The sequence below is a fragment of the Rhinolophus hipposideros genome (genome assembly GCF_964194185.1).
Source record: "Rhinolophus hipposideros genome assembly, chromosome: 7".
In the NCBI taxonomy this organism is placed as follows: domain Eukaryota; kingdom Metazoa; phylum Chordata; class Mammalia; order Chiroptera; family Rhinolophidae; genus Rhinolophus; species Rhinolophus hipposideros.
In genome coordinates this window covers 1,261,819-1,276,380 of record NC_138053.1, presented here as the reverse complement: position 1 = coordinate 1,276,380, position 14,562 = coordinate 1,261,819, and the positions used below count along the sequence as shown (strand labels likewise).

The window sequence follows — 14,562 nt, the reverse complement described above, 5'->3', positions numbered from 1 at the left end:
TGGGGTCTTGAACCACACTGTGCCAGCTTGTCTAAACAGTTTGTGCAAACAGTGTGATGTATGGTGAAAACCTGCTTTCCTTCCAGGGCCTGGAGCTGCAGTAACTGTGGTCAATCACGAAGGCTATATGTCTATGTGACCAGCTTCCAATTAAAACCCTGGAATCCTAGGCTCGAGAGAACTTCCCTCACAGAAAACACATTACACGTGTTGCTACAGTTTGCTGTTATAGGCTTAAATGCACCCTTGCAACTCTCCTGGGAGAAGACTCTTGGAAGTTCACGCCTGTACCCTCCAAAGTCTGCTCAGTGCACCATTTTCCTTCACTGATCCTGCTTTCGGTCATCTCACCGTAATAAAACACCGCCAGGATGACAGAGTCCTGTGAGTCCTTCTAGTGAATTCCCAAACCTGGGGCAGTCTTAGGGACTACTGACACAAGGTGTGATTATAAACGGGGTGGCAAGAGAGAGAGCTTAGTGGTAATAGAATAGTATCTTGACTATGGGGATGGTTACAAGAATCTACATGTGATAAAAGGACAGAACTATACACATACATTGTGTAGACGCCAATTTCTTGATTCTGATATTGTGCAATAGTTATGCAAGATGTAACATTAGGGGGAAACTGGTTATCTTTGCAATTTCCTGTTAATCTTTAATTTCAAATTAAAAGATTTTTTAACTCCACTTAAAATTTTAAAATTACAACACCTGTGATTGAACCAATGCTTATCAGACAGTTAAACATACCATTCAGATCCTTTCTGTTTCTATGTACGGAAAACAAAGCAAGCAGGTGAACTCCCAAATGTGCATGTCAGGATCTGAGAGGCTATGCAGTGGTGATGACAAAGCAGGTACAGTCAGTACACCCAGATTAGGCATCAGAGCTGTACACACTGCATATCCTTTTCAGTTAGGGATAAGCACAGGAATCAATTCTGTCTTTCCTAGGCAGAAAGTCCTACCCCTCGTCAGTGGGACACAGTCCAGAGGCAAGCTACCATCACCACTGCACCTAGGAGGGAGGTCAAAGGGACCACACCAGTTCCGGTTGGAGGCTGCACTCCAAGAAGCAGGTTTTTATTGAGTAACCTGGGCATAAAAAAATGCATAATTCAATTGGTCCACTTACTGGGAAAGACAGTAAAAAAACCAATCTCTACTGCTGAGATTCCTGTGAACTGTGCCCTGGACTAGTTAAATACTGGGCTAGTATTTAATCTGGACTGTAGTACTTAAAAGAGCCTGAGGAATACAAACCCAGAGTTACCCATGTTCTTCCTTAAGGCTCTGTATGCAAAACAGATTCATCTCTACTAAAGAAAACAAACAAACAAACAAACAAAAACCCAGCTTATGGATTTGAGTAGCTCCCTACTACCTTCCTCATGAGAGTCCTGCTTCCTTCCTATTCTTGAGTTCAATGCCACATCCTCAGAGATCATTCCTATAGACAACTCACCTGGGATTGGAAACATCCAATCAACTCTACCAAAATGATAAATGATCCTTTGAACTTGGTCAAGAAATAAAACTTATAGGTAAGCTTTTTACCTTAAATTTGCTTTTTTCCAGTTATAGAAGTAAAAGATGTTTACTCTAATTTAAAAAAAACAACAAACCCTGAGATATATAGACAAGCAGAAAATAAAGTGGAAAGAAAATAAAAACATAACCCAGAGACAGTCATTATATTCTTGTAGTGCTTTCCCTACTCATCACTCATTCATTTATTCAACAAATATTTATATACTGATTTACACTACAAAGGTCTGACAATTAAGTTTGCGAACTCATCCTAGAAAAAGTGCTACAGACCTCATTGCTGAATATCACTACGCAACCTTCAAAATACTCCCCTTGGGAAGCTATGCACCGATGGCAGCGCCTAGTCCACCCTTCAAAGCAATTTTGGAACTCTTTTTCTGGAATGGCCATCAGAGCTGTCGTCGTATTACCCTTGATGTCCTGAATGTCACCAAAATGTCTTCCTTCCAATATTTCCTTTATCTTCGGGTAAAGAAAGAAGTCACTGGGGGCCATATCAGGTGAATAGGGAGGGTGTTCCAATATAGTTATTTGTTTACTGGCTAAAAACTCCCTCACAGACAGTGCCGTGTGAGCTGGTGCATTGTCGTGAAGCAAGAGCCATGAATTGTTGGCAAAAAGTTCAGGTCGTTTTCGTCTTTTTCACGCAGCCTTTTCAGCACTTCCAAATAGTCAACTTGGTTAACTGTTTGTCCAATTGGTACAAATTCATAACGAATAATCCCTCTGATATCAAAAAAGGTTAGCGACCTCGTTTTGGCTTTTGATTGGATTGAGGGGACTTCTGTGGTCGTGGAGAATTGGCTGACTTCCATTGTGCCCTTTGATGCTTTGTTTCAGGGTCGTATTGGTACACCAGTTTCCTCACCAGTGATAACACGGCCCAAAACATCGTCTTGCCTCTCCAAAAGGTCTTGGCAAACTTTGACTCTCCTTTGCTTTTGTTCATCGGTGAGCTCCTTTGGAACTATTTTTGCACACACCTTTCTCATGCCAAGATTTTCAGTGGAGATTTTCCTAATTGTTTCTCTATCGAAGTTTACTTGGTCTGCTATGCTTCTCAGTCAGCCGACGATTCTGACGCACAATTCGATGAATTTTTGCAATGTTTTCATCAGTTCTGCTCATTATTGGATGCCCTGACCTCTCTTCATCAGTGACATGTTCTCTCCCTCAGAAAAATGTTTAATCCATTTGTACATTGATGTTTTCTTCATGGCATTATCCCCATACACTTGGACTAACATGTCCCTGACTTCACTTCCACTCTTGCCAAGCTTAAGAAGAAATTTAAAGTTTATTCGTTGCTCTAACTGAAGCTCAAGACATTCTCGCGACGACACACACACTAATGAACGCCAGTCAGCAAGACACCGCCACTCGTCGACGCGAACACAGCTGCGAGACACTGATATACCAAGGTTATGAACCTTCCCGAGCTGTTTGTACAGCCCTGCCTATGTAAGCACATGGTGGCAAGTTCATGAACTTAATTGTCAGACAGGCAATTTATGACAGGCACTTTGGATACAAATGTAAGTAAAACAGTCCCTGTGGCACTTACTGTATGAGCGATATAACTATATATCTAGGCCTGAGAGAAGAAAATAAAACACTATTTTATGAACACCGAGGAATTATTTAATTTTAAAGGTTCACAAAAGAATTTTATATAAAACTCTTATAAATAGTCTAAATTAGGAAATAAAGACATCTTATTCATAATAGTATCAAAATATAAAATCACTTAGGAAATATTTTAATAAAATTATATGAGCTACGCAAAAATACTGAGATATAAAGAAGTTTTAAATAATTGGTAAAACATATACCAGGATACAGTATGAGAAAATAAAATATTATATAAATGGAAAATGTTTCAAAATTTTAAGTGTACTACAAATGACAATAAAAACCCAAAAGACTTTTTTGAACGTGACAAAATTATTCTATATTTTATTAGCAATAATAAACAGAAAAGATTTTTTAAATTTTTCTAAATTGATTTATTGATTTAAATTTTCTGCAAACTACTGTAGCTAAAATAGTGTCAGCTTAACAACAAAACTGGCAAATCACTACAGAACAAACTGACCCAAAAATGAATGCTTATATACTACTCAAAATAATTTAATATTACATGAAAAGGGATAGGGAAGAATTTTCAATAAACAATGCTTAAATAACCAACTGGTCAGCAATCTGGTATTCCCACAATTTAATTACCTTAATGAGATACAGGTTTTAAAGACAAATGAAAAAATAAAAAGAACTAAAATTAAGTATTTATGAAACTTCTAAAGAGGTGAAGGCTTACAAGCCGCAGGATAAATAAAAAAGAAAACATTTGAATACATAAATTGAACCAAACAGAAAGGCAAGTCAGAAACTAGGAAAAGTATGTTAACTAAATAGGACAATGAAGTTACTTTATCATACTTGGTAATTATACTAATAAGAAGAATTTGTAAATCTCTGATATGCAGGGTAAGGATATGAACAGACAAATCGCAAAATGGGAATAGCTTCCTAGATACAGAAATGGAATGTCAAAGGGTTTATGCATTTTAAATTCTAATATACTACCAAACTGGCCTCACAAAAAGATTGTGCCCATTTACATTCCTACCTGCAATGTTTATATAAGAGGACCTACTTTCTCATAAACTTGTAAACACTGAATTATTAACCTTTAATTTTTGCCAATCTGAAAGGTAAAAAAATAAATCATTTCTCATTTTCATATGCATTTCCTTAAGAAGGTTAACCATCTTTATACATATCTATTGGTCATTAGTATAATTTCTTTGAGGAATTTATCTGTCATGTTTTTGCTCATTTTTGTCATCCTTTTTTCTTTTTATAGGTGCTCTTTTTATATTATCTCTTAGTCCTTGACTTTAATGTTATGAAGACACTACAGTTTTAACCAAAGATTGAGTGTTTTAAATCTGTACCTAAATTTCACTAACTTTCATATCATTTACTATACTGCTTCCAAAATGAATGTCACACAGAGAATCAACGGCAGAGTTCCAATGTTAAATATAAAAAAACAAAGTATCCAAACACTAGCCTGCCCAAATAATTCCAAATGATAATCAAATCCCTGGAACAGAATGTACAGTTTATGCTGCCGGAATGAGCAGAGCTGACAGCATTGTTAAGGAAGGAATTCTGGACAATTTCCTATTGCACTAAATCACGCCCTCTTCAGGTAAGTGGGGCTATGACTCCAACCTGAGCATGCCATTCCCCAGGCTAGTGACTCAAACTTACATGGACAAGAAGTACGTGCTGCGCTTGTCTGCTTCTACCACGCTTTACCTTCTCCCTCAGAGGCCGCCGATTCCCCAGCTGGCCAGTTAATCCGATAAGCAACTGACCAAAAGTCATCTCTTAACACCACTTAAAGTAACAACAAACTGCAAAATATAAAGTGGCTTCAACAATTGAAAGTTTTTCTCCCCAGTTGTGTCTTAGTTTTAGCTTTGCTGCAGGCATTTCACCCTTAGTTGCTGTGGCTGGGCAAAGTAATAACAGATATCTCTGAGACAGAAGGAACACAAAACAATTTCCTGGACTGAAAGTGTATTTATTCAGATTTGTCAAGACAGCTCTGCTCAAATAAGTATTTGTATTGTTTTAAGCTTTCGAGAAGTGCCTTGTGTGTACAGAAAATTCAATCCAATTAAACTGCAGAAAGTTTCAAAAGCTGCTATAACCATCCCATCTGTTGTGCGTTGAACTGTGTCGCCCCCAAAAGACAGGCTGAACCCCAATACTGTGAAGGTGATTTGGAATAGTACCTTTGCAGATATAATTAGTTAAAACGAGGTGGGCCTTGAATCCAATGAGTGGGATTGACAGGGACAAGTTCCTGAGAGACAGACACAGACAGAGCCATGTGGTCAGCAGGCAGAGACTGGAGTGATGCAGCTACCAGGCAAGGAATGCCATGGGCCGCCAGCGACATCTTCCCCAGCGCCTTCTGAGAGAACAGGGCCCTGCCCATACCTGGGTCACACTTCCAGCCTCCAGAACTGTGAGAGAAGACATTTCTGTTTTAAGCCACCCAGTCTGTGGTAATTTGTTACAGCAACTCTGGGAAACTAATAAAGCATCCATTAAGAATTGCTGTAAACTCTAAATAATTAAAATAAATGAGTTTTCCACAAGCTGACACAGAACAAGGTTCACAGCATCACTTGCTCTTTACAAGTCGGGTAATCATATATCCCACTTAGTGACAACAGTCCTGGCTTATGCCTGGTGTCCTGGAACCCCTCTGGTTCTCAAAAGTAACCTGCTCTGGATAATAAATTAGATGGTCGTCTTATTTATGACCAACCTAGAATACTTCTGTTTGTCCATCTTTAAATCCCACCTCGTTCAAATAACACCTGATTTCCCCTTTCCCAAAGACGGAATAATTCTCTCCGCATTTACAGTATTTTATAAATACAGCCGTTATAATACTTATACTCCATGTTCGTAGACACATAGCACAGTGCCAGGAACAGAGTACTCAACAGTTGTTTTCTAAATTTATTAAATGGTTTACTCGGAAGACTAAGTATCTGCACAGACAGTTTTCTTTCACTTTTGTCCCTTACACACCCTCCAGGGCCCATTGAGGGTAGCAGTACAAAATCCAACCTTCTAATCAGTTTTTCTGTCAGAATCTAAAAACTTTAAACTTCAAAAGAATCTCAACTTATTTCTCATACACTATTTTATTACATATAAATAAGAAGTTTTGAAATTTTATATATATGGTATAAATAATTTATTCAGTTAATCAAATTACTGAAAAGGCAAAAATTCTCCTTTAAGGAAATAGCCTACAACTTCTTATGGGTAACTAACTAAATAAATCTGTCTGCAATTTGTTACCAAATATGTCCAAGAAGAAAAGCAGGCTCTTGGTAGAGAGTAGTGTCTACGTAATACAGCTGATATTCAAAGAACTTAAACACTGAATTTCAATGTTGTCTGTCATCAGACATTCTATTTCCTGGGGCAGGTAACACATCATAATGATGTTCTGTAGATGCGTCAGCAGTTAGCACATAGGTATGCAAACACTGCTATCTAATTATTTCTCATAAATGGTATTTAAGATATGTTCATTCATGACTATACAACATTTGAAACCATAGACAAATAAAATCTACACACTTATCACACTACACCCCTGCAATGGCTAATAAATTCATACAAATAAAAATATAATTCAATCTACTAAGTAGAAGCTGAGCATATGACTTCCTGAGACACTAATTATAATGGCCTTTGACATTCTATTTCATCAGCCAACAGTTTTGTTTTTCACATTTTTTATTTGCACATTCTTAAAATATCCTATTCAAGACTTTGGCCACTAGCCCAATTCATTTTTCAGGAACATATTTTAAAAAACAATGTCAAAAGCTCTATGGAAATGCAATTAATGAAACACTGTGTTACATAACTATATTTAGGCAAGGACAGATGCCTCATTGTTTACTGATTAAGAATCAATCAGGATGTTCTCTAACCTCTGTAAGAGCTATAAGCTATATATATAACACATCAAAGTAAAATGATCTGGAATTACCTGAAATAGTCTCATATGAAAACTCACAATAAATAATGGTTTACTTATCTGTACAACTCTAATGCAATAGAGTTCCTAATAAAACACAGAATGATATTTAAGAACACATACACCGAGCAAAGTCACTACCAAGGTATAACCTAAAGTCATCACAAATCACAGCAGTGAGATCACCAGCTAAAGTTTTACTCTAACATATAAATATAAACCTCTTTTTCCAGGATGGCACAGTATCTTTATAAATATCATTATGGCTGCCCTAATCTCATGAGACAAATTTATAGCAAATAGAAAAACTATATGTACTGTACAGCAAACAAATACATAAAATAATATTCCAACTTCTCCAGTCCTGATGGGAGCCTAGATATATTTTTTCTCCCGTTTTACAAAGCATGGCCAAATGCCCTGAGTTTGTAACTCCCAGCCCATTTTCTGGATGGAAAAATGCAGAACTGTCCAAGGCCCTTTTGAAATGGTGAGTTCTGATCCCTCCCAGTATGCTGACTTCTAGTAACCGTATAGGTCCAGCCCACCTGTGGGCCCACAGCCCAGTCCACCTCAGGTGGTATTAAGTCATGGTTAGGCGCAGACCACTGAGTCGGTCAGACTACCTGGCTTCAAACCTCCAACACCTCTTGTACTGCTCTGAACCACATTTGTTTACATTTTTCTTTTCAGGGGATGAGGGGAGAGGACAATGAGTTAATGCATGTAAAGAGCTTATTATTAGCACAGTGCCTGGCCTGCATTAGCACTTAAAAATTTTGAAATATTATTACATAAAAGGGCAACTTTTTAGCTTGCACAAAATACAGATATGTTCATTTAATTTACTGGACACTCCATCTAAGATGAGTGGATCTGTTCCCTTCTTAAAAATAAATTACATGCCTGGACTTTTCAAGCCAATGCTCTCTGTGCTAGAGCTAACACCTCAAACCTACTTCCAGAAATGAATCTTAGGTCTGTTGTTTGGTATTCCCTTCAGCCCATCTCTTTGTGGAGGTTAAGTGACTTTCATTTAAATATTTGTCCTGGTCAGACTCCTCCATTTTCATAACCCCCACCCCTCGCCCTACGATAAAGCATGCCTGCTAAAAATATGGCTCTGTGATTAACCAACATCATAAAAAGTCAATGTACTGAAAAAATTTGTCAGGAAGCACAAACTCAAACCCCACTGCTAATAAATTCATAAAAAAAGCGCCACTGAGAAATAAAGTATTTATGGAAAGTAACCCAAAGAATGTGCAACCCCCATCTCCTTATCTAGATAATCTAAAAAGATCCTCAAATTACGTCTAGAGATTTAAGTACTTAGATGACATTATTTTGGCAGCACTGGAACTGCTTTTATTGAATTATGTTTCGATGTTATGTCATCAACCTACACAAGGAGACAAGAAGGAATTTTACTATAAAACAAAGTAAAACACAACACCGTCCTTTTAAATGTATGCTGTATTTACTTAAGGATGTAGTTGAGGAGTTTCTCAATACAAGGAGTCTTTGGGAACCCTAAAGAGAAATTGTTTTTTTCTCTTATGGTCACTGAACCCTCTCTGCTCTGGCTACTAAAAAGAAGAGTCAAACTTTTGACCCCCTTACAAATACTTATGACACCAATCCAAGTACTTTGTGTACAGATCTTATTCCTGTTTCTACCTTAAATTTTCTTTCTCCCTCAGTCTTGAATTCATCACCCCTTATTTCTATATGCTACCAAAGGTATGTTGTATGTATCTTTGTAAGTCATTATGAACTCCTTCTGCAACAAAATGTGATATAAGTAAATGACATCCTCTACTTCAAAAACATTACAGCACAATAAAATATTTTCTTCCATTAATAACGTCTTATGAGTTCAGTTTCTAAAGACATTACCTTTTTTGTGCTCCAAAAGAAAACAAAGTATTTTAGCAACTATTATTTCTAAAATTAGGAAATACTAACAACAGAGGAAATACAAAAATAAAACACTTTCATTATGTATTTTTAACTTTGGAGCACACAGAAAATTGTAAATATATCCCCATGTAAAAATCCAACAGTTAATTTTTATTTTAAAATACACACCAAATCATCATGAGTGCAATTACAATTGAGTATTTATTCTGAATGGGAATTGACCAGACTATCTTCAGATTTGATTCATACGATTTGTGTACAACCCCTTCGTTGCCCTGTTCCTAGCACAGAGGATGCTGCCATCACTCCTTAATGTGAGACAGCAAAGAATTTAGAGCCCCAAAGGCTCTTGCTACATTCCTGCTTCAGGGAAGCCAGCAATCTCCTTGCTGTCATTTGAGGAAAATAAAAAGCTTAAGATTCTCTTAGTGTGTAAAACTACCCATTCATGAACTCATACTTGTCATTCTGATCATAACTCCTGACTTTTAACTATATATGTATCTAGTTAATTCATTATAATTAGTTTTTCACCCTCCTCGTGACCATAAATGAGGTATACTACCAGAAACACGAAAAAAGGCTCTACTATGCAGTAAAAATTATACTTTCTACCCCAACAGTACTTCATCAAAATCAGGAATCTCACTGGGTAATTTGAAAGTGGCACCATAAAACGACAGCCTTTTCTTAAAGCATTTTAGCTTCATCCAAATATCAAACAGAAAAAATATGAGTTACACATATAAAGTGGGATAAAAACAAGTCTATCATTTCTCCTAAGTATTTATTCAACAATAGTCTAGCTTATTTCAAGGTATTTCAGTCATCTGAAACATGATGTTTCTACAATGCTTTATGAAAGACATGAGCATTTAATAAGACTTTCAAAATGTTTGGCCTCTATTGTGAAACTTTTATTTTTAGTGTGACAAATTTATGGGTTAAGAAGACACTTAACAGCATTTCTATTCTGCGTCACAGAATAGACAGGTGTATGTTACACAGGTATTGCCTACATTTTAGGGATAGATCAGCTCTGCTAGAAATGTCTACTTTGCAACCAATAAAAACACATGTGCCCAAACTTAAATTCATACTGCCAAGACTGAAATTCTGTCTGTAGCCAAAGACTGCCACAAGTAAATCAAACAGGATCTTAGTTATTTTTGTATGTAAATATTAAAATAAGTACTGAACAAATTTTCACTGAAAACTAACATCAGAAATCAATGAATTCTCATCAAGGGAATAAGTCTCATGGAACATTTGTGAATTCCCAACCTGGATTGAAAATGCAAAGAGATAAAAGCAGAATTTCTGTTTATAGAAGCTTACAAATTCGCAGGTCAGTCACTCTTACACAAAGAAACAAGTAGTAAATAAACAGACAATTCAATTCAAACACTTAATGAGCAGAAAAGATTAAAATACGCATATCACATAATCAAGCACACAGAACTGGGCACAATCCCCAGCCACCACGAAATGCCCCTCCCTAAAGCCCCTCCCCAGTGCTGTCACTAGCAGGTCAAAGGCCGAGCTCCGGCATCTCTGCCCCTCTCTACCTCCACCTCTGCCCTGCTCTTTTTCACTTTTCAAAAACCACCTCCTGGTAGTTACTGGCCTCTTTTCCTTTAGTGGCACCACGCCCACATTCCTATCTACCCCTAAAATTCCCACCCGCTGTTAGACTGAATATTACTCATTCTTCACTTTACTTCCACAAAGGCATCCCACGCCACCTTTCTCCACCGTCCACATCCTGCAGTCCCTCGGGGTGAGGAGGGACCTTTAGGGTGCTCCAATGTTGTTTTCAAAGTATGTTTGCTGTGTCTCCTCCCTCCCCTCTCCTAAACTGTCTAACTTCTACAGAGAAGAAACATGATAGCTTACAACGTCAGTAAAAACTCAAATCTTGAACACTTCTTAATCTTCTGCATGCGAACCAGTAACTCTTAAAAATTAACATTATTTACTAAATAAACTAACAATGCAATCAAATCTTCTAGCACCTCTGGCAAGTTGTACCTCTGGCACAAGTATTTAACACTTTTTTAAAAGCAGTTTTAGGTTTATAGAAAAAAGTACAACTATTTTTTAATCTCAAAAAACAAAACAACTCTTCGGTTCCCAAAAAACCACACCTCGGGTGATGCCGTAAACTCGTTCCGGCAATTCTTCACGTGTAATCTCAGAGCAACACGAGCCCCCGGCGAGCACTGACGACACGTTTCCCAGACCCCGGGCTCGGTCCCCGGCGCGGAGACAGCACCGCCCGCCGCCGATGAGCTGTCCTCCAAAGTGGCGGCTCCTCCCCTCCCTCTCCACTAAACTTCCGCGACGGCTGCGCATCCCCTCCGCTCTCCTCGGAAGCAGGGACTTCTGCCCCAAGCCCAGGGCCTCAACCAACCCCAGGGCGAAGTCAGGACCAGTCTTCGAGTCCCGCGCGACCGAAGTCAGCACCTTCCCGCTCCGGCTCGTTCCCCTCCCCGAGACCCGCGCGGGTTCGTGATGTCCCGGCGCCCCTGCAAGGCCAGGCTGCGACCTGAGAACGAAGCCTCCGATCCGGGCGGGTCCCCAAGGCCCCGGGCACGACCCGACCGGCCGCCACCACAGGCGCACCTTCGGACTCCGCGGACTGGACGGTGAGGAGGGAGCCGGCCAGAGGGAAGCCGGCCCGCGAGGGCAGGGAGGGCGGCGCGAGTCGGCCAGGAAACGACAGTGAGCGTCTGTCCCGCGGAGTTGGGCTGGGCCGCGGGGAACTTGACGCGCGCCTGCCACGGGCAGGCTGAGCACTAGGAGGACTGAGGGAGCCGACCGCGGCCTGGGGCCGGCCAGGGCCGCGCTGCCGGGGCCGGGGCCGGGACAGAGGACCACAGAGGCTCCGAGACCAGACGGCCCGGCCGCTGGGAGGCACTGACGAATGACCCAGCAGCCCCGCCCGGATGGCGCCGCCGCCCCGCCACCGGCAGCCGCGAAGAGCGCTGCCCTCGGCCCCGGTCCGTCAGCTCCGTACCTCGTCTGCGGCTCAAACAGCGTCCAGAACGCGGCTCTCCTCGCGTCTCTCCAGCGGGTCGCGGGCCCGCCAGTCCACAACCCGCCCTCACAAGGGCCCTCCCTTTCTCAAGCCCCGCCCCCGGCGCCGCGTGCGCACGTGACGCACGCCCAACGTCACTTCCGGGGCCCTGGCTTGAGTGGGAGGTTACAGGTGCGGGTTCCGCTGGAGTCTCTGCTGGGTGGCGCAAGGCCGAGGCGGGGCACGAAACGACAGCACCGGCAATGCCAGGCGAGGTTGGCGGCCTCGAGGCTAACCCTGGGCGCCGACCTGTAGCGTCGGGAGCCGGCCAAGAATCGGCGTTTCTGTCTTTTCTTCGGTCCTCGCTTTTGCGATGTCACGCGACTTTGCCTGTTCTTCGGTCCTGCCCGCCCGTGTCTTAACGTGGAACCGGAGGCGGAGGCTGCTGAGTTTGCGGGAGAGGAGTCATTGGGCCCGAAGACGGTTGTCAGCACGTAGGGAATGAAGCCGCTTGAAAAACTAATGAATCCCATTGTCTCACGGATTTTAGGATTGTAAAAGTGTTCACATTAAAGGATGTGAAAGGTTAGTTGATCCAGAAGCGTTCTTAAATACCTGAGCTAAGCGACACTAGAAGTTGAATAAATTAGCCAGTGTCACACAGTATTAACGGTCAAGTCATAAAAAAAACCAAAAAAAAACAGTTTTTGTGATTCCTATTTCAGAAACTTTGTGTTAAAAAACAAAATTTACCGGGTATAATTTGAAGATCTAATTGGCTTTATTAAGTGATTCATGAATTGGTCAGCACACCACCTAGTAACTAAAAGGATGCTCTGAGGGGTTGTACAAAATGGAAGGTTTTTATAGGAAGAAGGTAGGGCAAGGGAGCTATTAAAAGCATTATTTTGGGGTCTGGACATTTTATTTGGGGGAAGAAAATGGGAAGAGTTTTTATCATTAAAATTGCCTCTTCTTTCTATGAGGTATGAAGAGGGCTCATGTCACAGATTACCTTACTGGTGCTTGACCAGGAAGTTCCAGAATGGTTAATTAAGATTACATTTCTGGGAGAGGTTGAAATTGCAATCTTTGACCTTCTCGATTAATTCCTAAGTATCTTATTCATTTCAATGCTATTGTAAGTGGAATTATTTTCTTAGTTTCCTTTTCAGATTATTCATTGTAAGTGTGTAGAAATGCAACTGATTTTTGTGTATTGCTTTGTATCTTGCTACTTTGCTGTACTTATAATAGGTTTGTGTGTGTGTGTGAGATCTTTGGGATTTTCTACATATAAGATCGTACCACCCTCAAACAGATATTCTTCCTTTCCAATTTGGATGCCTTTTCTTTTTCTTGGCTAGTTGCTTGGGCTACCACTTCCAATACTGTGTTGAACAGAATTGGCAAAAATGGGCATCCCTGATCTTAGTGGAAAAGCTTTCAATCTTTCACCACTGAGTGTAATGTTAGCTGTGGGTTTTTCATATGTGGCTTTCTTATGTTGAGGTGGTCTCCCTCTATTCCTAGATTGTTGAGTGTTTCTACCATGAGAGGGTATTGAATTGTGTCACAGACTTTTTCTCTATCAGTTGAGAAAATCAGGGAGTTTTCCCCCCGTTATTCTAACATAGTGTATAACATTGATCAATTTCTGTATGTTTAACCATCCTTGTATTCCAAGAATAAATCCCACATGGTCACAGCATATAATCCTATTAATATGCTGCTAAATTCAGTACTGTATATTGTTGAGGATATTTTTCTGTCAGTGTTCATATGGAATATTGGCTTTGTTTTCTTGTAGTGTATTTGATTGGCTCAATTATCAGGGCATTGCTGGCTTTATACGGTAGAACGAGTTACAAAGCATTCCCTCCACTTTCAATTCTTTGGAAGAGTTTGAAAAGGCTTGGTATTAGTTTTTCTTTAAATGTTTGGTAAAATTCACCAGGGAAGCCATCAAATCCAGGGTTTTTTCTTTTCTTTGGAAGTTTTTGATTCAATATCCTTACTAGTTATAGGTCTATTCAAATTTTCTGTGTTTTTTTCTTTGTTGGGAAGTTTTTGATTATTGATTCAATATCCTTACTAGTTATAGGTCTATTCAACTTTTCTGTGTTTTTTTCTTTGTTGGGAAGTTTTTGATTACTGATTCAATATCCTTACTAGTTATAGGTCTATTCAAATTTTCTGTTTCATTGTGATTCAGACTTGGTAGGCTATGTTTCTAGGAATTACTTCATTTCATTTGGGTATTCAATTTGTTGGTATACATAAATGCTCATAGTACTGCTCTCTTATAACCCCTTTTTTAATGTAAAGTCAGTAATGTCCTCCCTTTCATTTCTGATTTTAGCAATTTGAATCTTCTCTTTTTTCCTCAGTCAGTCTAGTAAAGATTTGTCTAGTAAAGAATTTTGCTCATCTTTTATAAAAAAACAAGTTTTGGTGCTGTTGATTTTCTGTTTTGT

At 39.8% G+C, this 14,562-nt stretch overlaps 1 protein-coding gene across 12 annotated transcripts in view; it reads right to left on the bottom strand.

Moving 5' to 3' along the window:
- RABGEF1 (RAB guanine nucleotide exchange factor 1) overlaps positions 1 to 12,215 on the bottom strand; it is a 71,586-nt gene extending 59,371 nt beyond the window's left edge. For 2 of the 12 annotated variants that reach the window (XM_081053052.1, XM_081053058.1), the window contains exon 1: positions 12,086 to 12,215. The gene's annotated coding sequence lies outside the window, so the exon portion shown is untranslated. Of the gene's footprint in view, positions 1 to 11,211; positions 11,326 to 11,691 lie in introns of those variants that run through there. The other 10 variants (XM_081053061.1, XM_081053063.1, XM_081053059.1 and 7 more) reach the window with 9 other exon arrangements.
- Between the last annotated feature and the right edge of the window lie 2,347 nt (positions 12,216 to 14,562).